General features: G+C 51.5%; 1 long non-coding RNA gene across 1 annotated transcript in view; it reads right to left on the bottom strand.

Moving 5' to 3' along the window:
- LOC142787067 (uncharacterized) overlaps positions 1-24,465 on the bottom strand; it is a 43,658-nt gene extending 19,193 nt beyond the window's left edge. Inside the window, exon 1 of the long non-coding RNA XR_012889242.1 lies at positions 24,165-24,465. This is a non-coding gene — a long non-coding RNA (uncharacterized LOC142787067). The remainder of the gene's footprint in view (positions 1-24,164) is intronic.
- Positions 24,466-25,171: the final 706 nt, after the last annotated feature.

Here is a 25,171-nt window from a genome sequence, read left to right as displayed (position 1 = left end):
CTTCGAGAAAGCAAGAGCCTTGCCGGAACGTCGCCGACATCGATCCGGCCGAGCTGCATGGAACAACTCGACCTCCCGATGTATCATCTGGCGGCGGGGGTGCTGTTGTGCCTCGCCCAAGTTCCACGTGGTCTTCGCGGCCTGCTGGCACCTGGCAGCTGTTGATGAGTCAACCCTGCACCGGGACGGCGACGGACGCGGACAATCTGGAAAAACCACGTCGCCGGCTCCTCTTGACACAAAAGTCGTTGGCCAAGCTTTTGTCAGCCGCCGAGAGCAACACTCCGAAGCAGCGTCGACCCAGCAGCTGTACGGGGTATTCTGCCTTGCTTGAGTCAACCTGGCTGCATCAGGGAGCGACTTTGCGCATGGGATTCCACGTCATCTCACTGTGGTGCCACGCTGGCGCGTGGGGTCTCCCTCACCAAACAGCGAACTGGGCATGTCTTGCCCCTTTCCTAGGTTCAGAGGGAGGCGGTGTTTGGCTTTCCCTCTTCGGGGACGGAGAGGAAGACGACGATCTCATTGGAGTATCCTGCGCATAAATTTTCTTTGCAAGGGATCTTGGGAAGGCGGACGATGTATAAAAACGCTAGCGCAGAGGCGCTCGTGTGTGATTCTCTTTTCATGTTGTACCACGCTACCATGTAAATACTGTATATAAACATTTTTTTCTCCTTCTCCGGCTTCTCTACTCGTCCTCTCCGGGGACTCGGATGGCCCGAGTCCGCACCACGCTACCCAAAGGCGCAACACTATCTAGCCGCGTAGGACTTTTAGCTCTCCTGCCCGTTTCTCTAGTGGTATTGATACCAAACTTAGCGTGGCATAACACTACAGTATAGATAACACATTTGACTAGTCATAACATGAAAATCGTGACATGTATGTCATGAGTATCATGATCTACATTACATGGTCATGCAGCTCTTGCGGTGGTTTCGCTCACATGGCATGCGGCAAAACTGGTATGGTTTTACAAGATTGCCTGGCGAACACAATTGACAGACCCTGACATGAAATTCATGACATGCGTGTCATGTGACAACATGACTACATGCCAGACTCATGATGCGCTCACGGATGTTTCGCTAGCGTCACATATACCAAATTGGGTATTACAGTATGTGAATAGATGACGAAGGTATGTAACTGGTGCAAACATGACCATGAGATGCGTCTCATGTAACATCATGACTGCATGCTACGCTCATGATGAACTCACGGTCGTTTCGCTAGCTTCACATGTACCAAACTCGGTATTACGCGACGCCAATGGACAACATAGGTATATGACGCATCCAAACATGATAATCACGACATGCGTGTCATGCAACAACATGACTACATGCCACGCTGATGATGCGCTCGCAGCCGTTTCACTAGCTTCACATATGCCAAATTCGGTATTACGTGACGCCAATAAATGGCGAAGGTATGTTGTTTGTGCAAACACGATAATCATTAGATATGTGTCATGTGAAAACTTGACTACATGCCACAGTCAAGGCGCCAATGCATTTCGACGTAACGCGGTGCGCGTGCTCGCTGGCGTTGATTTCGTCGCGTCACGCCGGCGTTGCCACGCCAGGGGCGCCGGTCGTGCTATATACTCACAGGCGCACGCCGCGCTGCATTCTTTTGACGCATGGGCGTTTCAGCGCATCTGACGCCCCTTAGTCACGAAAAGAGAAAAACACAGTGTTGTCTGGGTAATGCATCGGTGTGAAATGCAGCAACATGTTGCATCTCGCGCCGGTTACCATCGGGCCGCGCCGACGGACGCTGGTGGCGCCTGGCGTCAGACTACAGAGTGCTCGCGTTTCGCTAACGTAGGGTCCCTGTGCCCAGAGTGCGCACGCGTCAACGCTACATTGGAGTATATTGGGCCCTTCATGATGCGCTCGCGGCCGTTTCGCTAGCTCCACATATACCAAATTGGGTGTTACGTGACGTCAATGGATGACGAAATATGCGAAGAAGGAATTCATGATAATCCCGATGAGCGTGTCGTGTAACAACATGAAAAAATACCACGCTCATGGCGTGCTCACGGCCGTTTCGCTAGCTACAGATATACTAAGTTTGGTAGCATCTAACGTGAATAGATGACGAAGGTAAACGACAAATCCAAACATAATATTCATGACACGGAAGTCATGTACGGCATCATTTACCTCCACCTCGTAACGTTGTGCTGAATTTGAAGTGACATATAAACATTTCTTATGCGTGCTTCGCATATCAAATGAGACGCTCTAGGTGCCGATCAGTGCGGACGCGCGAAGATCGGCTCTTGCTTTCAAGAAGGCTTTCCTGTGGTATTCATGAAATTGTCGCCGAGTTTTCAGTCCCATCGTGTGCCCAAGTTCTCAAGAACTCAGCAGATACCACTTTTGTGCTGGCGAGTGGACGTTTAAGCCGTTTTGGGGGCATTTTTACACGGCAACGCCACCGGGGGATTTAAGCCTAACAACCAAGGAAGCAATTGTCGCCGATGCACCGACCCGGCGCCAACGCGACGCAACGCTCTGCGAGTTCCAGAACCTGCAACTGAGAATGGAATACCAAGTATATGAAGAGGAGATCTATCCAGAGGATTGCACGGAAGACATGGGTTGGAAGGAAGGCGAAACGAGACGCTCAAGGAATAAGCAAGCCACGGTTAGCGTTCCTGCTGCCAAGGGTTCGACCAAGGCTGGCGTTGCGGGAGACGCTCGAACCAGTCGTAGTAGGTATGGTACCAAGCGTACAATCGTGCGAGCAGGACGCATGCCGCCACTACCCAAGGTCTTCAGCAAAATTGTGCTACGACCACGTGTAGGATTAAATATCATGAGAATTGGCACTGGAGCCGTGGCAGACGCGATAGTACTGGCGGCCGGCATCAAAGAGGAGGAGGCCATGCAGGACATCATCTGTTCCAACTTGCAGCAGAACATTATGGTGGCGAGCACTCCGGACCAAGAGAGAGCTTCAAGATACCTCAATGTCAAGTAAATTGACATTGGAGGCAAAGCTTTCGAGGTTAGCGCGTACGCCACGGCACCCCACGATACTTGTAAAGGAGTGATTCGCGGGATCCCCGTAAGCGATACTCAGGACATTTTGACCAGAAACATTGTGAACGCGAACAAGCCACTCGCGCTGCAGGCCAAGAGAATCAAGGACACCTGGACAATCATCATAGCGTTCGAAGGACACAAGGTGCCCAGATTCGTGAGATATGGACCTTCACTTTTGCAGTGCTCCCTTTACCGCAAGAACTCTGCTATAAAAGGCGCTTCGCGAAGTGATCGGACGCGACGCTCATCGGCTCCGTCGATTTTCGGCTAAAACCGTGCTCTTTTCAGTGTGGCTGCTCTAACACTTGTGTGACTGCATCTGCCAAGTCAGCAAGATTCTGGAGACACCGATCTTACCCAGGTACGCCCAATTTTCGGCCACTTCGAGCAACTTTGCATCACAACGTAGCAAACGAGCTAAGCCTCACGGCGGCAGCTCCGCCGCTGCTGGATGCCGAGACGCCGCTCGGTCAACTCCTCAACATGGCGCTGCCTGAACAACGTGGCTACGATCCTACGACTCTGTCATGGTCGTATATCCCGACAAATCCATCAGACGACGGCCCATCCAACATTTCGCGCCTGGATGTCGGGGGAGCAAGCTGACATTTTTCAACTCGTCGAGGGTCGGCGTCGCCGCCGAAGAAACGCGGAAGGAGCGTCTGCACTGAAAACTCCTCTCAACAATTCAGCCACTGGAGACGCTCGCGCTCCATCTCCTAAAGCTCGAGCAACTCAGCCGTTGTTACTAACACAGTGGAACTGCAGAGGTCTCAAGAACCACAAGAAGCGGGCTCATTTCCGCCTCTATCTTGAGACCTTTGAGTTCCTCGTTGCCGTTGTTGCCCTTCAGGAACCCGGCTCGGACGTCAAACTCACAAATTACACTACATTTCAACACAACCCGGAGACATGTATACTTGTTCACAAGCAATATACCGCCCAGGAAGTCACACTCCCCACAACACCGCCTTTCCCATACACAATGGTGTCGGTGCTGCCTATAAGGCGATCTGACCCACCTGTTCATATTTTAAACATTTACTGTCCCCCAAAGCTTAAGAACGTCACGTTCAGCGAAACTTTCACACAAGCTATGCAGGTGGCAGGACGGGACCCCCTCCTGATCGTCGGCGACTTCAATGCCCCAAGCAGGTTATGGGGTTACCCAAGAGAGGACACGCGTGGAAGGAAGCTTGCGGAACTTCTTTCTACACTTGGACTCACCCTCCACACTGATCCCGCCAGCCCAACACGTTTAGGCAACTCTGTTCAACGAGATACTTGCCCGGACTTCACAATTACACGCAACATACGCCATGCCGACTGGCTGAACACACAGGACACTCTCGGTAGTGATCATTGTGTATTAAACACAACTGTGTACATGCGTCCCTTAAAACGCCCACTTGCACAAGCTCGTATCCCAGACTGGACAACTTTCCGCACCACTCTACCTATTGTAGACCCTCTCCAGTCGGGATACGACACCTGGTCTAAATCACTGACGTCTACACTGAAACAACACGAACAGCTGATACAGCTCACGGAAACTCAAACGGACGTGGACAACCACCTCCTCCATCTTTAGCAGGCCCGCCGCAGCCTCACCAATTGACGGAAAAAACAGAAACATAACAGACGCCTCAAGAAACGCATCCTAGAACTCACGGAGCAAGCTGCGGAATATGCTGCTCAGCTAGCCGACACTAACTGGGTGGACAGGTGCAACACGGCTGCACGCCAGATGTCTGGTCGCAACACGTGGCGCCTGTTTCGCGCTCTCATCGATCCAACACAAACACGCACGGAAACTCAACGTCACTTACATAAGGTCATGCACAACTTTACAGGAACGACAACACAGCTGGCAAACACGCTCAGGGACCGATACCTGTGCACCACCAAGGACCCCCGGACGGCCGCATACTCCTACGTAGGCAAAAAGAACACGCAGTTGGACACCCCGTTCCAGCTCCACGACCTCCAGGCGGCCTTACGCAAGATGAAGCGTGGCACTGCACCAGGGCATGACCAGGTTACGGTCAAACTGTTGGCCAATCTTCCCGACGCAGCCTGCGCCACGCTCCTCAAATACATCAATAGCATTTGGGACGGAGAAACTCCTCTCCCTCTTGAATGGAAATCAGCTCTCGTGACCTTCATCCCGAAGGCAGGTAAACCTATTGACGTGGAGAACCTTCGCCCCATCTCCCTCACGTCTTGTGTCGGCAAGCTGATGGAAACGATGGTGCGCGACAGACTCTCCGATTTTTTAGAAACACAGCACACTTTTGCGGACACCATGTTTGGATTCCGCCCTCAGATGTCAGCCCAGGATATACTTCTACAGCTCCACCATGACATATTAGATCCTGTTGAATGCCCCCACAATGACAAGGTAGTCCTGGCCTTGGATCTTAAAGAGGCATTCGACAACGTTAAGCATGAGGTAATCCTTGACCACCTCAGTCAGACCAACTGTGGTTATAAAACATTCAATTATGTTAGACAGTTTCTTACAGACCGTCACGCCTACATACGCATACAAGATGAGGAACATGGGCCTTACGTCATCGGCTCGAGGGGAACTCCTCAAGGCGCGGTCCTCTCTCCCCTCCTATTTAATATAGCCATGCTTCATCTTCCCCCCAAATTGGCTTCTTTACCAGGGATACATCACGCTCTTTACGCGGATGATATCACGATCTGGACCACGCAAGGTAACCTGGGTCACATGGAGTCATGCCTGCAAGCAGCAGCGACTGTAGTCGACGACTACGCAACCTACTGCGGACTCCAGTGTGCCCCGGCTAAGTCAGAATTTGTGCACGTACGTCCCTCCGCTCAGGACACAACTCAGCTCCATATCAGTCTTCCCTCGGGACCGATCCGTGAGGCCAAGGAGATCCGCATCCTTGGCCTCTTCATACACCACCAACGCAAGGCCGACACCACAATAGCCAAACTTCGCGCGGTGGGAGACCAGCTGGGCCGTATGGTCCGCCGGGTCTCCAACAAGCGGGGCGGATTACGAAGCAGGGATGCAATGCGGCTTGCCCATGCTTTCGTAACGAGTAGAATACTCTACTCCCTACTTGCACCTACGCAAACACGAGGATGATCAACTCGAGGTCATCCACCGTAAAGTTATCAAGCGGGCTCTCGACCTCCCTATCACCACGTCCAACCAGAGACTTCTGGCCCTAGGCGTGGTGAATACCTACCGGGAACTTCGAGAAGCCCACCTCGTTAACCAATACACGTGCCTTGCACAGACCTATTCCGGTCGCCGCCTCTTGGACCGAATACACATCAAACACGATTACTATATTGAGGAAAGGGTGAGAGTGCCAGAACCGTGGAGACGCGCCCTCCGGGTCCGACCGCTTCCCCGCAACATGTCCAAAGAAAACCACAGTGGTCGCCGCCAGGCGCGCGCGGAAGCGTTGCAGCGACACTTTGGTCAAGAGGAACACGTGTGCTACGTGGACGTTGCCGGCCCGCACCATGGGGGGTGGTATACTGCCGCAGTCATACACAACGCAAACACCGTAAACGGGCTCACTTTCAAAGCCTAACGCACCACACGCGGAGGAGGTTGCCATCGCTCTGGCTCTCACCTATCCCTCATCTAAACATATCATCACCAACTCACGAGGGGCCTGTCGGAACTATCAGCTAGGGTGGGCTTCACCGCTTGCTCAGCGCATACTGGAACCTAGCTGCCGATACGTTAATCCAACTCCGCGAAATCTGGTTTGGGCACCCGGTCACCAAGGACTCAGGGGTAACGAACAGGCCGATCAGGCCGCCCGCGCACTCTCTTCCCGGGCTATCTCCCTGTCTTTGGAAGCCTACTCGCAATCAGACAATTCGGCCCTTTCATTCAAAGATATTACCAATTACTACAAGGAGGAGCACCGGCGCTATCCAGACCCTTGTAAGGGACTGCATCGCGCTGACGAGCGCCTCCTTTTAAAACTGTTTACGAATACCGTACTGTGCCCGGCGGTGCTAAAACATTTCAATTCATCCTTTGATGGCACGTGCCAGTTCTGTGGTGAGGTGGCTGACACCTTTCACATCGTCTGGGCGTGCCAGTCTAATCCATCTATCCCCCCCAACCCCAATCCCACGATAGAGGACTGGGAGGCGGCCCTGCTCGGCTGTCAAGACCTGAAGGCCCAAGAGGCTCTGGTTCAACGTGCGCGGGCGGCGTTGCTTGCCAATGGAGCCCCGGAATAGGGGTTCCACCTAGTGCTGTGAGGGTAGGAGGCCAATAAGGCCCCAACCCAGTCACCTCTCTGTAACCATTTAATGGTTATTAAATGTTTTCACCACTACCACCACCTAAAGCTCCACAAAAGACTTCACCAGTCTCCAAGTGGACGCCGAAACCAACGGTCAGGATGAATCCTGGCGACTACGTGATCGTGCTCAAGCCACGCATCACAATAGCCCTCAAGGCAGCGTTTAAACAAGGTGAGCTCGGCGCGCCATTTCCCAACTCATCGGAAGGCAGCACATGAATGACATCACCATTTCTCCCAATTGGGAGCAAAACATCATCATCTGTGGCACGCAGAATAACGAGGTGGTTCAGAAACTGCTGTCGGACTTTCAAATCAACACCAGCAAAGGACCGCTGCCGCTTCGCGGTCACCTCAAGCTCACCGGTGATGTGTGTCGCGGCGAGATTTCTGTGCACAACCTCGAAACCAGTGCGTCTCTGAAACATAGTGTGCAGTGGCGTGGCGGTGAACTAGTCTATGCGCGCAAGCTGGGGAACTCCAACGTAGCTGTGTTGACTTTCGCGGGAAGGAACGTTCCGCGTTTCGTCCACTATAACGCAGAACTGACTCCCGTCAGGGAGTACAAGAAGACAGTGCCAGCGTGCTACCACTGTGGTGCACTGCGGCACCGGGCGGATATCTGTCCCAACCCGGTCACCGAAAGATGCAGCCTCTGTAGCCAAAACGTGGGCGGTGGTCCTGAGGGGATGGCCCCTCACGAATGCAACCCAACGTGCATAGTTTGCGGGGGTCCGCACCTCACTAGCTCCCGCGAATGCACTGAAAAATTCATCAGGCTTCAGCAACCAAGGTCCAGGACATCGGGAACTCCAACAAAACCAAAGCGCGGGTCAACTGTCAAAGCGCCAATTCCTGGCAAAGCAGCAACGGCAACGCTACCACCTGGTGCGGCAGAATCTCCAGCTTTCGGCGCTCCATCTGGCAGCGCTGCACGCAACCAACCCAAGGTAGGCAGTTGGGTGGAGGTCGCCTCCTCTCTCTCCTCTCCACCTTCTTCTGCCACAAGCACTACCGAAACACAAAAACTCAGGCATGAGCTCGCCCTTTTGCGATCTCAGAATGAAAAACTAGCCAGCGAACTTGACTCGCTCAGAACCAATCTCACTACTAAGCCCTCGTTGAGCGACGAAGAGGAAAATATAACAGACAGGGAGATTCCTACTACTGTAGGGAGTCGCGTCGCGGCCCTGGTGACCCAGGTGAATGCAATAGAAACACAATTGGCCGACCTCCCCAAAATTATCTACGACACCATCGCGCGTCATATGGAGACTGTCATCGCACAGGTGACACAAACAGTAACTCACATTATCCAAAAGTGGATAGAAGACAATCCACGCGTCCTCAAGCGCGTAGGGCCCATTAGGGACGTTTTTCGCCCCTCAAAATTTAACTGAGTGACTCCAGATGAGTCGGACTTTTCTGAAGACTCCAGTACGTCAGCACAGGGTGCTAGTGAACTGAGTAATCTTAACACAACCCCACCCTCTATCTCCGAACATGGCCTCCAACCCTAGGTCGCGAGCCAGAGCAACTCAGCCGTTGTTACTAACACAGTGGAACTGCAGTGGTCTAGAGAACCACAAGAAGCGGGCTCATTTCCGCCTCTATCTTGAGACCTTTGAGTTCCTCGTTGCCGTGGTTGCCCTTCAGGAACCCGGCATGGACGTCAAACTCACAAATTACACTACATTTCAACACAACCCGGAGACATGTATAGTTGTTCACAAGCAATATACTGCCCAGGAAGTCACACTACCCACAACACCGCCTTTCCCATACACGATGTTGTCGGTGCTGCCTATAAGGCGATCTGACCCACCTGTTCATATTTTAAACATTTACTGTCCCCCAAAGCTTAAGAACGTCACGTTCAGCGCAACTTTCACACAAGCTATGCTGGTGGCAGGACGGGACCCCCTCCTGATTGTCGGCGACTGCAATGCCCCAAGCAGATTATGGGGTTACCCACGAGAGGACACGCGTGGAAGGAAGCTTGCGGAACTTCTTTCTACACTTGGACTCACCCTTCAGTCTGATCCCGACAGCCCAACACGTGTAGGCAACTCTGTTCAACGAGATACTTGCCCGGACCTCACAATTACACGCAACATACGCCATGCCGACTGGCTGAACACACACAACACTCTCGGTAGTGATCATTGTGTATTAAACACAATCGTGTACATGAGTCCCTTAAAACGCCCACTTACACAAGCTCGTATCCCAGACTGGACAACTTTCCGCACCACTCTACCTATTGTAGACCCTCTCCAGTCGGGATACGACACCTGGTCTAAATCACTGACGTCTACACTGAAACAACACGAACAGCTGATACAGCTCACGGAAACTCAAACGGACGTGGACAACCACCTCCTCCATCTTTGGCAGGCCCGCCGCAGCCTCAACAAACGGTGGAAAAAACAGAAGCATAACAGACGCCTCAATAAACGCATCCTAGAACTCACGGAGCAAGCTGCGGAATATGCTGCTCAGCTAGCCGACACTAACTGGGTGGACAGGTGCAACACGGCTGCACGCCAGATGTCTGGTCGCAACACGTGGCGCCTGTTTTGAGCTCTCATCGATCCAACACAAACACACACGAAAACTCAACGTCACTTACATAAGGTCATGCACAACTTTACAGGAACGACAACACAGCTGGCAAACACGCTCAGGGACCGATACCTGTGCACCACCAAGGACCCCCGGACGGCCGCATACTCCTACGTAGGCAAAAAGAACACGCAGTTGGACACCCCGTTCCAGCTCCACGACCTCCAGACGGCCTTACGCAAGATGAAGCGTGGCACTGCACCAGGGCGTGACCAGGTTACGGTCAAACTGTTGGCCAATCTTCCCGACGCAGCCTACGCCACGCTCCTCAAATACATCAATAGCATTTGGGACGGAGAAACTCCTCTCCCTCTTGAATGGAAATCAGCTCTCGTGACCTTCATCCCGAAGGCAGGTAAACCTATTGACGTGGAGAACCTTCGCCCCATCTCCCTCACGTCTTGTGTCGGCAAGCTGATGGAAACGATGGTGCGCGACAGACTCTCCGATTTTTTAGAAACACAGCACACTTTTGCGGACACCATGTTTGGATTCCGCCCTCAGATGTCAGCCCAGGATATACTTCTACAGCTCCACCATGACATATTAGATCCTGTTGAATGCCCCCACAATGACAAGGTAGTCCTGGCCTTGGATCTTAAAGAGGCATTCGACAACGTTAAGCATGAGGTAATCCTTGACCACCTCAGTCAGACCAACTGTGGTTATAAAACATTCAATTATGTTAGACAGTTTCTTACAGACCGTCACGCCTACATACGCATACAAGATGAGGAACATGGGCCTTACGTCATCGGCTCGAGGGGAACTCCTCAAGGCGCGGTCCTCTCTCCCCTCCTATTTAATATAGCCATGCTTCATCTTCCCCCCAAATTGGCTTCTTTACCAGGGATACATCACGCTCTTTACGCGGATGATATCACGATCTGGGCCACGCAAGGTAACCTGGGTCACATGGAGTCATGCCTGCAAGCAGCAGTGACTGTAGTCGACGACTACGCAACCTACTGCGGACTCCAGTGTTCCCCGGCTAAGTCAGAATTTGTGCACGTACGTCCCTCCCCTCAGGACACAGCTCAGCTCCATATCAGTCTTCCTTCGGGTCCGATCCGTGAGGCCAAGGAGATCCGCGTCCTTGGCCTCTTCATACACCACCAACGCAAGGCCGACACCACAATAGCCAAACTTCGCACGGTGGGAGACCAGGTGGGCCGTATGGTACGCCGGGTCTCCAACAAGCGGGGCGGATTACGAAGCAGGGGTGCAATGCGGCTTGCCCATGCTTTCGTAACGAGTAGAATACTCTACTCGACTCCCTACTTGCACCTACGCAAACACGAGGATGATCAACTCGAGGTCATCCACCGTAAAGTTATCAAGCGGGCTCTCGACCTTCCTATCACCACGTCCAACCAGAGACTTCTGGCCTTAGGCGTGCTGAATACCTACCGGGAACTTCGAGAAGCCCACCTCGTTAACCAATACACGCGCCTTGCACAGACCTATTCCGGTCGCCGCCTCTTGGACCGAATACACATCAAACACGATTACTATATTGAGGAAAGGGTGAGAGTTCCAGAACCTTGGAGACGCGCCCTCCGGGTCCGACCCCTTCCACGCAACATGTCCAAAGAAAACCACAGTGGTCGCCGCCAGGCGCGCGCGGAAGCGTTGCAGTGACACTTTGGTCAAGAGGAACACGTGTGCTACGTGGACGTTGCCGGCCCGCACCATGGGGGGTGGTATACTGCCGCAGTCATACACAACGCAAACACCGTAAACGGGCTCACTTTCAAAGCCTACAGCGCAACACACGTGGAGGAGATTGCCATCGCTCTGGCTCTCACCTATCCCTCTTCTTAACATATCATCACCGACTCACGAGGGGCCTGTCGGAACTATCAGCTAGGGTGGGCTTCACCGCTTGCTCAGCGCATACTGGAACCTAGCTGCCGATACGTTAATCCAACTCCGCGAAATCTGGTTTGGGCACCCGGTCACCAAGGACTCAGGGGTAACGAACAGGCCGATCAGGCCGCCCGCGCACTCTCTTCCCGGGCTATCTCCCTGTCTTTGGAAGCCTACTCGCAATCAAACAATTCGGCCCTTTCATTCAAAGATATTACCAATTACTACAAAGAGGAGCACCGGCGCTATCCAGACCCTTGTAAGGGACTGCATCGCGCTGACGAGCGCCTCCTTTTAAAACTGTTTACCAATACTGTACTGTGCCCGGCGGTGCTAAAACATTTCAATTCATCCTTTGATGGCACGTGCCAGTTCTGTGGTGAGGTGGCTGACACCTTTCACATTGTCTGGGCGTGCCAGTCTAATCCATCTATCCCCCCCCCCAACGCCAATCCAACGAGAGAGGACTGGGAGGCGGCCCTGCTCGGCTGTCAAGACCTGAAGGCCCAAGAGGCTCTGGTTCAACGGGCGCGGGCGGCGTTGCTTGCCAATGGAGCCCCAGAATAGGGGTTCCACCTAGTGCTGTGAGGGTAGGAGGCCAATAAGGCCCCAACCCAATCACCTCTCTGTAACCATTTAATGGTTATTAAATGTTTTCACCACCACCACCTTTACCGCAAGAACATCGATATTTGTTACGTCTGTGGAAAGCTGGGACATCGGTCTGACGTCTGTCCGAACCCAGCTGAAACTATCTGCAGAGGCTGCGAGATCAAGAACCCAGATAGCCTGCACCAATGCAATCCAAGATGCAGGCTGTGTGACGGTCGCCATCCCACGGCAGACAAAGAGTGCAAGAACAGGTTCTTAGTGCCATACGTCGTCAGACGCAGACGTTGGGAAAGATCGCGAGCAGCCGCAGAAGCCCAGGACGCATTAATCACATCGAGTCCAGACATCAATGACAAGCAGCTTATTCCAGCCTACGGGACCCAGAGCATCCAGACTACTCAAGAACAGCAAAGGCGGCCCCACTCCTGGGGGAGGTCGCGTTCCAGAAGAGGTTCTAGACCCAAGGCCCGCTCCCAATCACGGGGGCGCTCGAGTTCTCAAGGTCACCATCAGGGTCGGGATCAGCCTGGGCGGCACTCGAATGGCCGGCTGCCTGGTGTTCAGTTCGAGATCACGGCTTCACACCCGGGGAGGACGCCTGCAGTTGCATCGAAAGGCAGCTGGGTTGAGCGAGTGCGCAACGGCGCGGCAGAGGTGATGACAGGTAAGCTGCCGAAGCATGATAGAATTGCACAGCTAGAGCAAGAAAATGCGAGACTTACAAAATCGAATCAGAGGCTATCAGCTGAGTTAAAGAAAATAAAAATTCTTCTCAATAAGCTAACCAGCGCGCAGTCTTCACAGTCAATGCCTCAGCCAGTCGATGTCCCTGCGGCTGAAAACGTGGGGGACTCGAGAACCGCAAAAAAGAGGGCAGTCATGGCAGAACACATGGAAGCCAACCAAACGAGCATGTCAGATATGAAAGAGGTTCTTGACCCGCTAAGCAAAGTAGTAGCCAATCTTAGTGAGCAGATGCGTAGGCTACAGTCAAGCGTGGCGGCACTGGAAGAGCATATGACTTTGCGCATTACAAAGGTCGAAGCATATCTGCACAATACAGCAAGGCCTCCTCATGCACCAAACTCACCCCTTCGGCCACCAATACTAGTGGTACCAAACCTGTCGACAGGTGCAGCATCAGGCTCTGGCCGCCCATGTAATAACCTTGATGGCAGCGCTACGTGAAGCATTTCGTATCTGGCAATGGAACTGTAGAGGTTACCTTAAAAAGAAGGCAGCCCAACAGCAGTATATCAGGAGCAGCCAAGAAAAGCCTCATATTATATTATTACAAGAAACCCTTTCACCGCAAGCAACGTTACCTGGATTCCAGCCTGTAATAGGGGATACTGAAGGGAGGGGAGTCTGCACCTTCGTATGCAACAAACTAACGCACGTAACCCACGACCTCAAGATAGAAGCAGGCCGATTAGAACACGTCATGGTAGAGATCATGCCAGGTACCAGCAACCGTCAGAGCATTTTCATTCTTAATATATACAGCAGTCCAAAGGAACAAAAGCAAGGGTTCAAGACGGTTCTAAAGAAAGCTGTTAATATCGCCGGGGAATGTCCACTCGTCATAGCAGGTAATTTCAACGCCCCTCATCATACATGGGGTTACAAGTACAACACTGGGAAAGGAAATCGACTTTGGCAAAGTGCCAGTGAACTTGATCTCACCCTAATCACAGACCTCAGCCTACACAACAAGGCTTCCACCCCGGACCTTACATTTGTAAGGAACATCAAGAAGGCCCAGTGGATGAACCTTGCTGTAGACCTAGGGAGTGACCACTGCATTCTTGCCACTACCTTCTCCGTGGAGCGTAAAAAGCAGAGAGAATTCCACTTCACAGACTCGGATAAGCTCAGGAAGATAAGGATGGAAAGGGAACAAGATGGCCACAGACAAGGCTTTAAAGCAGTGGGTCAAACAGATTAAAGATGACATCAAATCTGTCTCCTCCACCATTACCACATATTTCCCGGTGGAAAGAATGGATAGCCGGCTCGCTCATCTTCTTGAGGCAAAGCAAGCACTGCTGAACCGTTGGAAGGGTCAGCGCCTGAACTGAAGACTGAGGAAGAAGATAGCTGAGGTAAAGAGATCAGTCGAGGAACATTGTCACGCACTATCCAGGCAGCAATGGGACGAAATCTGCAACTCTGTCGATGGTCAGATGCGCAATGGCAAGACATGGAATATTTTAAAGCATCTCCTCAACGAAAACACCGCCAAAACAAATCAAAAGCACGTTATCGCTCGTATTTTGCATAAAGAGATAGGGCGCACCACAGAACTGCAAGTAGTGCAGCGGCTCATGCATAAGTACCTCCCAATCAAAAGAGGATTGGCACCACCAAGTAGACAGTACTAGGGCAGGCCCAATCCAGGTCTTGAGGGCGACTTTAACATCGAGGAGATCAGAAGAGCCTTGCATGATCTCAACGGCAGGTCGGCCCCTGGCCCGGACGGTATATCAAACAAGGCCCTTCGTAACGTTGATGATGATTCAATTGAAACCCTGAAGGATATGATCAATGCAGCATGGAAAGAAAGCAGGGTGCCAGAGCAGTGGAAACTGGCCAGGACGATCCTTATTCCTAAGCCAGGAAAGCCCCCTAACTTGGACAACACGAGGCCAATATCCTTGACATCATGTATCGGCAAGGTTGCAGAACATGCCATACTGCAGAGGATGAACAAGTACTTGGAAGATAACGACATATATACACACAATTCGATTAGATTCAGGGCAGGGATATCCACACAAGATGCACTGAAGCTTATCAAACACCAGGTCATCGACAACGAAACGTGAGACGTGAGAATCATTCTGTGCCTAAATCTAGAAAAAGCGTTTGACAACATCCACCACTCATTCATACTCGAAGCAATTTTCAAGCTTGGACTGGGGAAAACCTTCTATGACTACGTATGGTCCTTTCTTACAGATCGGAAAGCCGTGATGAAGATTGCAGATATCGAGACCGCAGCAATCGAACTAGAAGCAAGGGGCACGCCGCAAGGGGCAGTGATTTCACCAATGCTGTTCAACATTGCCATGATTGGACTGTCAAAAAAATTATCGAGCATTGAAGGATTGAAGCACAGCATCTACGCAGATGACATTACCATCTGGTGCACAGGGGGAAGTGACGGGTAGATTGAGAGCGCCCTGCAAGAGGCGATTGACACCGTAGAAGAGTACCTTCGTCCTTCTGGTCTCAAGTGCTCTCGAGTAAGTCAGAACTTTTACTGTATAAGACTGCACGCCGGGGACCGAAACCCAGGGGATGGAAGCCGTTAAACCAGATAGACATCTACCTCCGTACAAATCAAGGGGATTCCATCCAGAGGGTCAACTCCGTCAAAGTCCTGGGCATGCTGATAGAGTCTACCAGCGCCAACAGCAAATCTATAGCCAAGTTAACTTCGAAAACAGACAGTGCGGTGCACCTCATCCGCAGAGTGGCCAACAAAAGAAATGGGATCAAGGAAGACAACCTCATCAGGTTGATGCATGCGTTTGTTCTAAGCCACTTCGCGTACGAGGCAGCAATGCACAACTGGCCAAGAGCAGAGTCCGAGACACTGAATGTGCTCCTCAAAAAAGAGAGAAGAGAGAATAAACATTTATTATAACAAATGCACACTGAGCCTTCTTTGGGTGGGGTCCTCAGTCCAGGGCTCCATTGCCTTGCGCGACCCTGCGAGCCCGCTGGACCAGCTGCTGCTGTTCCTGCCGGCGTAAGCTGAGCAGTGCAGACTCCCAAGAGGAAGGGGTGGGATTGGGAATGGGAGGCACGCCCTGTGGGGCAGAGAATTCCCAGGTGGAGTGGTACACCGTCGGTACGGATCCACAGAAGGGGCAGTAGGAGGCGGAGAGAGTTGGATGAAAGCGATTTAGCATATAAAGGCAAGGAAATGAATTGGTCTGCAGTTGCCGCCAAGTGACAGCTTCTGCTCTGTTAAGTGAAGGATGAGGGGGAGGATACGTATAACGGCTCTGTCGATAGTACTGCAGCGTAGCGTTGTAGTTTAGTGGTTCTGTCCATGCGTCGTCTGGATTGGACAGCTCTTCCAATGGAGCCCGGCCGGTCAGCTCTCGGGCAACCACATGAACGCGTTCATTACCATGGAGAGAGGCGTGTCCAGGAGTCCAGACGATACGCACAGGACGTAATGCGGACGGTGAGACATAAGAGAGGATATTGTGTGTATGTGCAGCCACAAGTCCTTGAGCGAAAGCACGGCAAGCAGCTTGTGAATCTGTTACAATAGTGACAGGGGAGTCCTGTGACAGTGTCGTAGGGTAAACAATTGCCAGAGCGAGAGCTCCCTCCTCTGCCAGACCACTGTCTGTAGTGCGAAGCGTGGCAGACGCCACAAGGGCGTCTGTGTCATCTGTCACGGCTAAACACATGGCTGACTTCTCTGGGTAGCGTGCTGCATCAGTGTAAAGTACTTGTAAGTCTGATTTACCATCACCAAAGACGCTTGTCATAGCCTGAACTCTGGCATGTCGACGACCAGCGTGGCGGGAGGGATTCATATTGCGTGGAATCGGATGCAATTTGATGAGAGCGCGGACAGTAGAAGCAAGTTTATATCGCGGTACTTGTACGGGTTTTTGAGGAATCGGGTAGCCAAGACGAGACAGGATGGCGAAGCCCTGACGGGTCTGCCTGAGCTGTTGGAGCTGACTGTTGTGCTGGGCCTCGATGAGTTCGGTTATGGTGTTGTGGACTCCTAATTGAAGGAGGCGTTGTGTAGATCCGCGTGGAGGCAAGCCGATAGCCGCCTTCACAGCTGTCCGTAGAAGGATGCCCATCTTTTTTATTTGAGCTAGAGTGAGATTGTGAAAGGGAAGATGATAGGTGAGCCGACTAACTATGAGTGCTTGTACTAAGCGGAGGACATCCTTCTCACAGAGGCCTCTCCTGCGATTGGTGATGCGTTGGATCATGTGTGTAATTTGAGTTATCCGCTGAGCCAGAAGGTGTGTAGTGTACGAGGCCTTGCCGTCGGACTGAAGGTAGAGGCCTAAAATGCGAATTCGTGGTACCAGAGGGATAGGATGGCCATCATGAAACAGCGAAATGTCAGGAGAATCAGCGGTTTTGCGGCGCCGCTTGTATACTAATAACAACTCCGACTTATCCACTGAGCACGTAAGGCTGCCGGCAGCAGCATAGTCTTGTACCACAGACACAGCTTCCTGTAGGGCGTCCTGAATGGTTCCGTGTGATCCTTTGGTCGCCCAAATTGTAATGTCATCTGCATAGATGGCATGCTGGATGTTGGGAACCTTTTGTAATAGGGAAGGGAGTTTAGCCATAGTCACGTTGAACAAAGTGGGCGAGAGAACCGAGCCCTGTGGTGTTCTTCTGCCTGCGAGACGAATGACGTCCGAACGGAGGTCTCCAATCCCAATAGTGGCCGTGCGGTCAGAAAGAAAGGACCTGACGTGATTGTAGATACTTGAGCCACACTGAGATGAAGCGAGATTGTCAAGAATAAGGTCGTGGGAGACGTTGTCAAAAGCACCCTTCAGATCCAGGGCCAGAATAGCTCGGACCTGGTTTGAAGTGGGGCTATCCAACACGTCCTTCTTAAGCTGTAATAATACGTCCTGTGTAGAGATACCAGGACGGTAGCCGAATAGTGTATCAGGAAAAAAGTGATTGTCTTCGAGAAATCGTTGTAGTCGAGAGAGAACAACGCGTTCAAAGAGTTTAGCTACACATGAAGTTAAGGATATAGGGCGAAAATTCTGGAGGGATAGCGGCTTGCCAGGCTTTGGAATAAGCATGATTTCTCCGTGTCGCCACTCCTGTGGTAGCGTGCCGTTTTTCCAATGTTCGTTGTAAAAAGCGGTTAAATATTCAATGGACTGGTCATCTAAATTACGCAGAAGTGTGTACGTAATCCCGTCTGTACCGGGTGCTGTGTTGCGCTTAATGCTTTGCAAAGCTGCCCTAACCTCTGCTTCTGTAATGTCCTCATCTAGAGGCGTATCGTGTACGTGTGGATAATCACGGTAGGCGGGACGGGGGCCCGTGGATACATAGTGTTGCTTTAAGGTGTGCAGCAGAGTGTTATCGTCGAGCCCTGATTTGTGGAGAATGGTGTGGATTGCGTTAGCAGTGTGTGATTTTGTCTGCGTGGGATTTAAAAGAGCACGGAGTATACGCCACGTTCGAGGTGTACTTAGTGAGCCGTTGAGTCGATCACAGAAGTTATGCCAATTGTTGCTAGTGAGGATGTTTGCATAGTCCTGTGCCTCAGTAGCTAGTTTGGCGATTCGGAGACGAAGTTTTCGGTTATGTTTCTGTCGCCGCCACCGCCGTGCCAAGCCTCTGTGGGCATCCCAGAGATGTAGCAGATGCCGGTCCACATCCGGCGTTTCTGTCGTCGCAGCGATGAGTTTGGTAGATCTTTGAAAATCGGAGTGAAGTTGTAATATCCAAGCCTCTAGGGAAGGAGAGTCCTGATGGGTAGTTGTACGATTACGCCTAAATGCATCCCAATTCGTTAGTTTTATGATGCGCTCTGGGGCACGCGTGGCTGCTACATGGAGCTCTGTAGTTAGTATATGGTGATCACTGCCTAGATTCACCATGAGGTTGCACCAGGAATGGTGATTTACGCCCTTGACTATCATGAGGTCGGGGCATGTGTCCCTGCTCACACTATTACATAGGCGAGTGGGTTGATCAGGTTCTGTCAGGAGGGTCATGCGATGAATCGCGAGAACCTGTGCGAGTCGTCGGCCTTTAGGCGTTTCTGTAGCGTAGCCCCAAGCCGGATGGGGGGCATTGAAATTTCCTACAATAACTATTTGTTTACCCAACTTGCAGATTTGTGCGAACAGATTACCGAAGTCATCGTTCCTGGCGTTAGGTGCACTGTAAACGTTAAGCACGTAGAGGCTGCTACTGGAACGAGAGCACGGGACTAATTCGAGAAGTACGTGTGAGATGGAGGTGCTTTGAAGGGTGTGTTTTATGACAGTGACATGCTTAGAAACTAATCCAGCTGTGCGATGTGGTGTATTGTTCGTTACGTCCGTGTATGTGGTGTAACCCGGAAGCGTAGGGGAACATTGTACTTCTTGTAACGCTATGACATCGGGAGTAATATGCTGTGTCGCAATAAATTGCATTAGAGCTCCGCGTTTCCTACGATACTCCCTGCAATTTCACTGCCACACACGTAGGAGTTGAGGGGTGTCACGCGTTGACCTATGGTTTCTCGCCATGATCATGCAATAGCGGGGCCTCGGTAGTACACGGAGGCATTTCGGACTGTGCTAAATCTTGGTGGAGGGTGGTGGGAAGCGGGACTGCAGCAGCTGCGGCTGTTGGGACGGTTTTTCGGGACGGTGATAGGAAACGGGAGGGGCGTATGTAAGGATGCGGTCGCTGTGTTTCACGTGTCGGAGACGTGGTGCGTTTTGGTGCAAATGGCGAAATATCAAGTTGGCCAAGTGCAGCCGATATCTGCTGTTTAACATCCGTTACAATCTGCTGGACAGCAGGTTGCAGGGCCTGCTGGATCAATTGTTGGAGTGGAGCTGTTAGTTCAGCCATAATGCTATCCTTCATTTTCTGCATTTCTACCTGCATCATAGTTGCGAATTCGTTCCTTAAAGAAGTAGCCATTTTGTTCAACGCCTCTCGTGTGCAATAGTCGGATCGTGCCGTAGTTGACGACATGTCAGGGTGAAGCTGAGTGTCTACTGACATGGGTTGTGGTAGTCTAGGTGGCGTTCGTTGTGGTGTGCTTTCCTGCGTTGATGTTTGTGTTAGGGAGTGGGACTGGTGTGGAGAGGGAGGGAGAGGAGAGAACTGCCCTGCCCAGCTTACCGTTTGTGCTTTCTTGTGGGAACCGCTTTGCTGGCCATGATGATGCGTTGTCCCGTCCGTGTGCCAGCCTTGAGATCCCGGCTGGCCAGCGAAACCACTCCGCGATGACGAGTTTCCTCACTTGGGCCCCGACTTATCCCTGGAATGGCTCCTTCGCCTGGCTGCACTCCCGGACGCACTGCTCTGCCGTCCGGGGCTGGGAGATGGTGACTGGGCCTTCTTGGTGTGAGTAGCTTACCGGGGTGGTTTGCGTCGGTCGACAGGTGGCAAAAACCGCTTTGGGCATGGTTTGGCAGCCGTCGGGTGGTCGCCACCACAAAGCATGCAAGAAGGGCGGCACTCGTGTTTGTTGGGTGATAGTGAATCCCCGCACACTCGACATTTCGGTGTGTCAGGAGGCTGTGGGCAAACATCCTCGCGGTGTCCAATTTTGTTGCACTTTCTACAGTGGGGAATAGTCCGTTTGTAGAGGTAGCAGCGGAGAGCCTGTCCGTACGCGTTCACGAAGAAAGGGACTCACTTGCCACAAAATGTGAGCACCATTGCTCCGGAGTTGCCGAGGCGTCTGCATGTAAGGACCTCGAAGCCCGGTATTTACACTTCTGTCAGGAAGTCGTCTGGTGTGATTTCATGGTCTATTCCGTTGACCACCCTTTTGCACGAATTATCAGGCGCAATACCATAAGAGGTGATGTCGTAGGTTGCTGCGTGCACTGTAATTTTGGTGATTTGTACAAGTGCCATGGCGATGTGTTCAGATGAGGTGCTTATTGTTAGCACATTTTGATTTTCGTCAACTCGAAGCTTGATATCAGGCTTCTCACTGCGTATATTTGCGGCATGAACTAGGGCGAGAAGTAATGTCTTGGGGCTAACTTTGCTGAGATTTAATCCACCATGGGGACGGATTGCTAGCTTGTAGTCCTCGGCAGAGAGTGGTGGGAGTCTTGGTGGACGCGTCTTAGGCCGGCTCTGGCGTAGAGCGGGCTCAGACGGCGTGCTGGGCAGCTGTTGAGTCGATACGGTATGAGGTTGCAGCTTTCGGCGTTTGTTCGCTCTCTTGGTAACAGTGATCCATGGATTTGCGTTGTGCTCATCGCTCACCTGCGTATCGGCGTCTTGACTGGTCTGCGTATCCATCATGTGGTCCGTGGAGCGAGAGGGCAATGAGTGCTTCTCGTCGGCCTCGACGCTCCCAGAGACGCTCGCCATCCGCTGTAGAGCGGGGCGGCGTTCTGTCCAAGCCGCGTCTCCGGCTTGTTAGGGTTAGCGAGGTGGACCTCTTCAAGAACTTTCGAAAGCGTTAAAACGTTTAAAAGCGCACTCACAGGTTTCAGTCCGGTATAGGCTTGACAGTGGTGATGCTAGGAACAAGTTCCTATCGTTGCAACAGGTCGCCAGGAAGAAATTCTTTTTGAAATTGAACCTGAGCCGGAGCCGATGTGATTCGCGTCCGTCGCACATGCTCTCGCTACTCGGCGACCTCTCCTCAGGAAAGTTATCAAGAAGGTCCTGGGCCTACCCATACATACCAGCACCGAGCGTCTGCTTGAGCTTGGCATACACAACATGCTCGAAGAAATAGCAGAAGCCCAAGAGAGAGCACAGTTTGCAAGGTTATCTACAACAAGGTCTGGGAGAATGATCCTGCAGGAGCTGAGCCAACACCCAATGGAAATCAGGCACAATTACAATGATATCCCCGACAACATCAGGGAGAATATCACGGTGTCTCCTATACCAAGAAACATGCATCCAGAACACAACGTCGGAAGAAGAGTAGCGAGGGCCAGGACTATACTTCGTCAAGTCTCAAACGAGGAACGAGGGGTTGTATTTGTTGACGCGGCTTCCTACGCCAATGAGAAAGCGTTTGTGGCAGTGGTGGTCGATGGGGCTGGCCATGTCGTCAACTCAGCAATGGTCAAGACGAAAGACCCAATCATTGCGGAACAGGTGGCCATCGCCTTAGCACTCAAGATGGATAACATTGAAGTCGTCTACAGTGATTCCATGGCAGCACTACGGGCGTTCGCCAAGGGGGCGGTCTCTGAACAAACGCTGAGAGTACTGCAAGGCAAGAACATAACGCATCATCTTCTGAGTTGGTTCCCAGCTAACATTGGCCAAATCAATGATTCCCCTCCCAATCTCAATGAAGCAGCACACGAGTCGGCGCGAGAACTCTCCAACCGCGCCTTCCCGGGGATGCGTTCCACGGGTGAAGGGAATAACAGGGAAATTCTTACAAAATATAATGAGCTCACTAAACATTTCTACCTGTCTAGAAGGATTTTCCCTCCACCTCACAAAAATCTAACCCGGTCCCAAGCACTTACATTAAGGCTTTTGCAAACGCGGATGTACCCTACTTTGAAAATGTTACACATCATGTACCCTGACCTATACCCAAGTAATCTTTGTCCACATTGTGGGGAAATAGCTTCATTAGAACACATGCTCTGGCAGTGCACCAAATTCGCTCATATATCGAACATCACCTCTGCCAGATGGGAGGCGGCAATCCCCAGCTCATCCTTGGCAGATCAGCTCTGGGCTGTCCACCAAGCCCGCGAGGCGGCTGAGGAGCTTGGCATCTCAGTCCCCACGTGGGAGCTGCCCGCAACACAGTGATCTGTGTTTTGGAGGACCACATAAAAGCTTATCCAATCCAATCGCATATCATCGATTTCCGCTGTACGTGGGATCTGCCAAGTTTTGTCCCCGAGAAAAGTCAAAGCGGGAGTGAACCACAGCTTGAAACCTATCTCTGGCGATTATTGACACATTACACTGTTTTTGGCACGCAGTTGCTCGCTTAAAAAATGTCGTAATTAAAGACGAGATGGCGCCTTTGAGTGAATTGCCGTCAGGTTCTAGAAATTTTTTCCTCGTGATACCCATTGAAAAATATTAATAAAATCTTGCAGTATAACCGGTAAGAGTACGGCGGCTTTTCGGGAACGCACACATTCGCTGCGTTCAAAGACCTGCCGCTATTGTTAAAATTCTTTTGAGGCTGCGAGCCACGTTTATGCAAAACGGGACGGCCCAATGCTCCCCCATAGTTGAGTACGAAGTACTCGAAATCGTTAAACATTTTTTTCTAAACACGTCATGCACTGGACAGCTTTATGTGCTGCCATAGTAGAGTACAAGTACTCTGAATCGTTAACCATTCTTTCTAAACACTCATCAAGTGTGAGGCCCACGGGACGGCGTAATGCTCTCCCGTAGTAGAGTACCAAGTACTCTGGATCGTAAACCACTTTACTAAACGTGCACGCAATTCGTAGCACACGGGCCTGCAGCTATTTTGGGGCAGAATTTTTCTCCAAGGTTTTAAAACGAACGGACTGCTGCTGCGAACCCGTGTTCGAGAACGCGGAGGTCGTGAGCAAAAAAAAAGTGAAGTAGCTAAGGAAATTGTAGAGGCGGCTGCAGTAATCGATAGGGAGGAAGAATGCAGTAGTTGCACATCGATTGCTCTAGCTTTGAAAGTTTGTAAGTATGAACACGTGACACTGATTTATTTTCCTATCTTTTGTTGCTCTTGTATAAGCGAATTGGTTGCCCCTGCTGTGCTCTTGATTTTGTTTGTTGCAACAGGCACACATCAAGTGTGTACAATACGTAAGTCGACTACTGAAAGCGACTCGTCCCATAATAAAACTTGTTTGAAGTTTAGCGCTTGTGTCGTCCCTTTGTGTGCGTGTAACCTGTTGTGCGCTGCCGTATGCATAAACGTCTCTTAGGTCCTCTGTAATGTATCACCAAAAGAAAAAATGGCATTATTTCTCACCTCCTCAACTCAGAAGTACGACGCATTCTTGGTGTCGAAGCCTGTGCTGAGAAAGTTCAACGCCTACTTCGGCTACGCATTGGCGGGAGCAAGCAAGGAGCCCCCTTTCAGCTTGTCCGTGGAGCGACCCGTGATGGCCGGGGTCGAGAAGGCCAAGAACAAAGCCAGGATCCGCAGGAAGGCATGTTGTCGCCACTGTTTCTTCACGTCTTTCCACACGTGAAAAGGTCCCGAAAAACGTATAAAAATACAAAGCACGAGCGCAATCTTCTCTGGTATCGTTTCCGGTCTTTCCGGTTCAACTGAGTTCAGCAGTCTGGTCTGTCTACGTAGCGTTGTGCGAAAAGAAGACCTAGATAGGTCAATACACGAGAGATAGCTGTTGCAGAATGTCACCTACGCATGCTTCGTCATGCACCCGAACGCCCGTGTGAGTGCGTGACATCGTTTCGTGCGTTTTCGACTACGCGAGCAGAGATAAGAGCCTGTAGCCGGAAAGCGCCACAATCTTGCGATGTTTTATTGAGAAATCAGTGGCGAGAATGAGATAGCGCCTGAAGAAAGGGCAACAAAGACTAGAAAAAAACTTCGCTCTTTTTTTTGAAGTAGAATTTGTTTAAGAGTTTAAGGGCGATGTCATGCGCCCCAATCAAGCCATCTTTCATAATATCAACATTAAAGCCACCAGCCAGTGTGAAAGGTTCGGTCTTGTATTTTGTATGTTATTCTCGCATTGCTATATCAATATGTTTTGCTAGCCGGCCTCGGGGGAGATTTGCGGCCAGAAATACTGTCATCACAACGATTCCATTTGATAGCTTTATCGCATCAGCTTCATCGTTGACTCTGACTGGCTAGTTTAAGATCAAGCGCCGTCTCTGGCAGGCTAACGTGCCTTCCAACGGTGCGCGCCGGACGCTCTGCTTCTTCTGTAACTGGAACGAACCTTCGAAACTTTGCAAGGTCGCAAACATTGTAGCTGCGCCCGAAACTTCGGCCAAGAAACT

The sequence above is a fragment of the Rhipicephalus microplus genome, unplaced genomic scaffold (assembly GCF_043290135.1).
Source record: "Rhipicephalus microplus isolate Deutch F79 unplaced genomic scaffold, USDA_Rmic scaffold_43, whole genome shotgun sequence".
In the NCBI taxonomy this organism is placed as follows: domain Eukaryota; kingdom Metazoa; phylum Arthropoda; class Arachnida; order Ixodida; family Ixodidae; genus Rhipicephalus; species Rhipicephalus microplus.
Note: the sequence above shows the minus strand (reverse complement) of the source record. Positions and strands in the feature narration are given on the sequence as shown.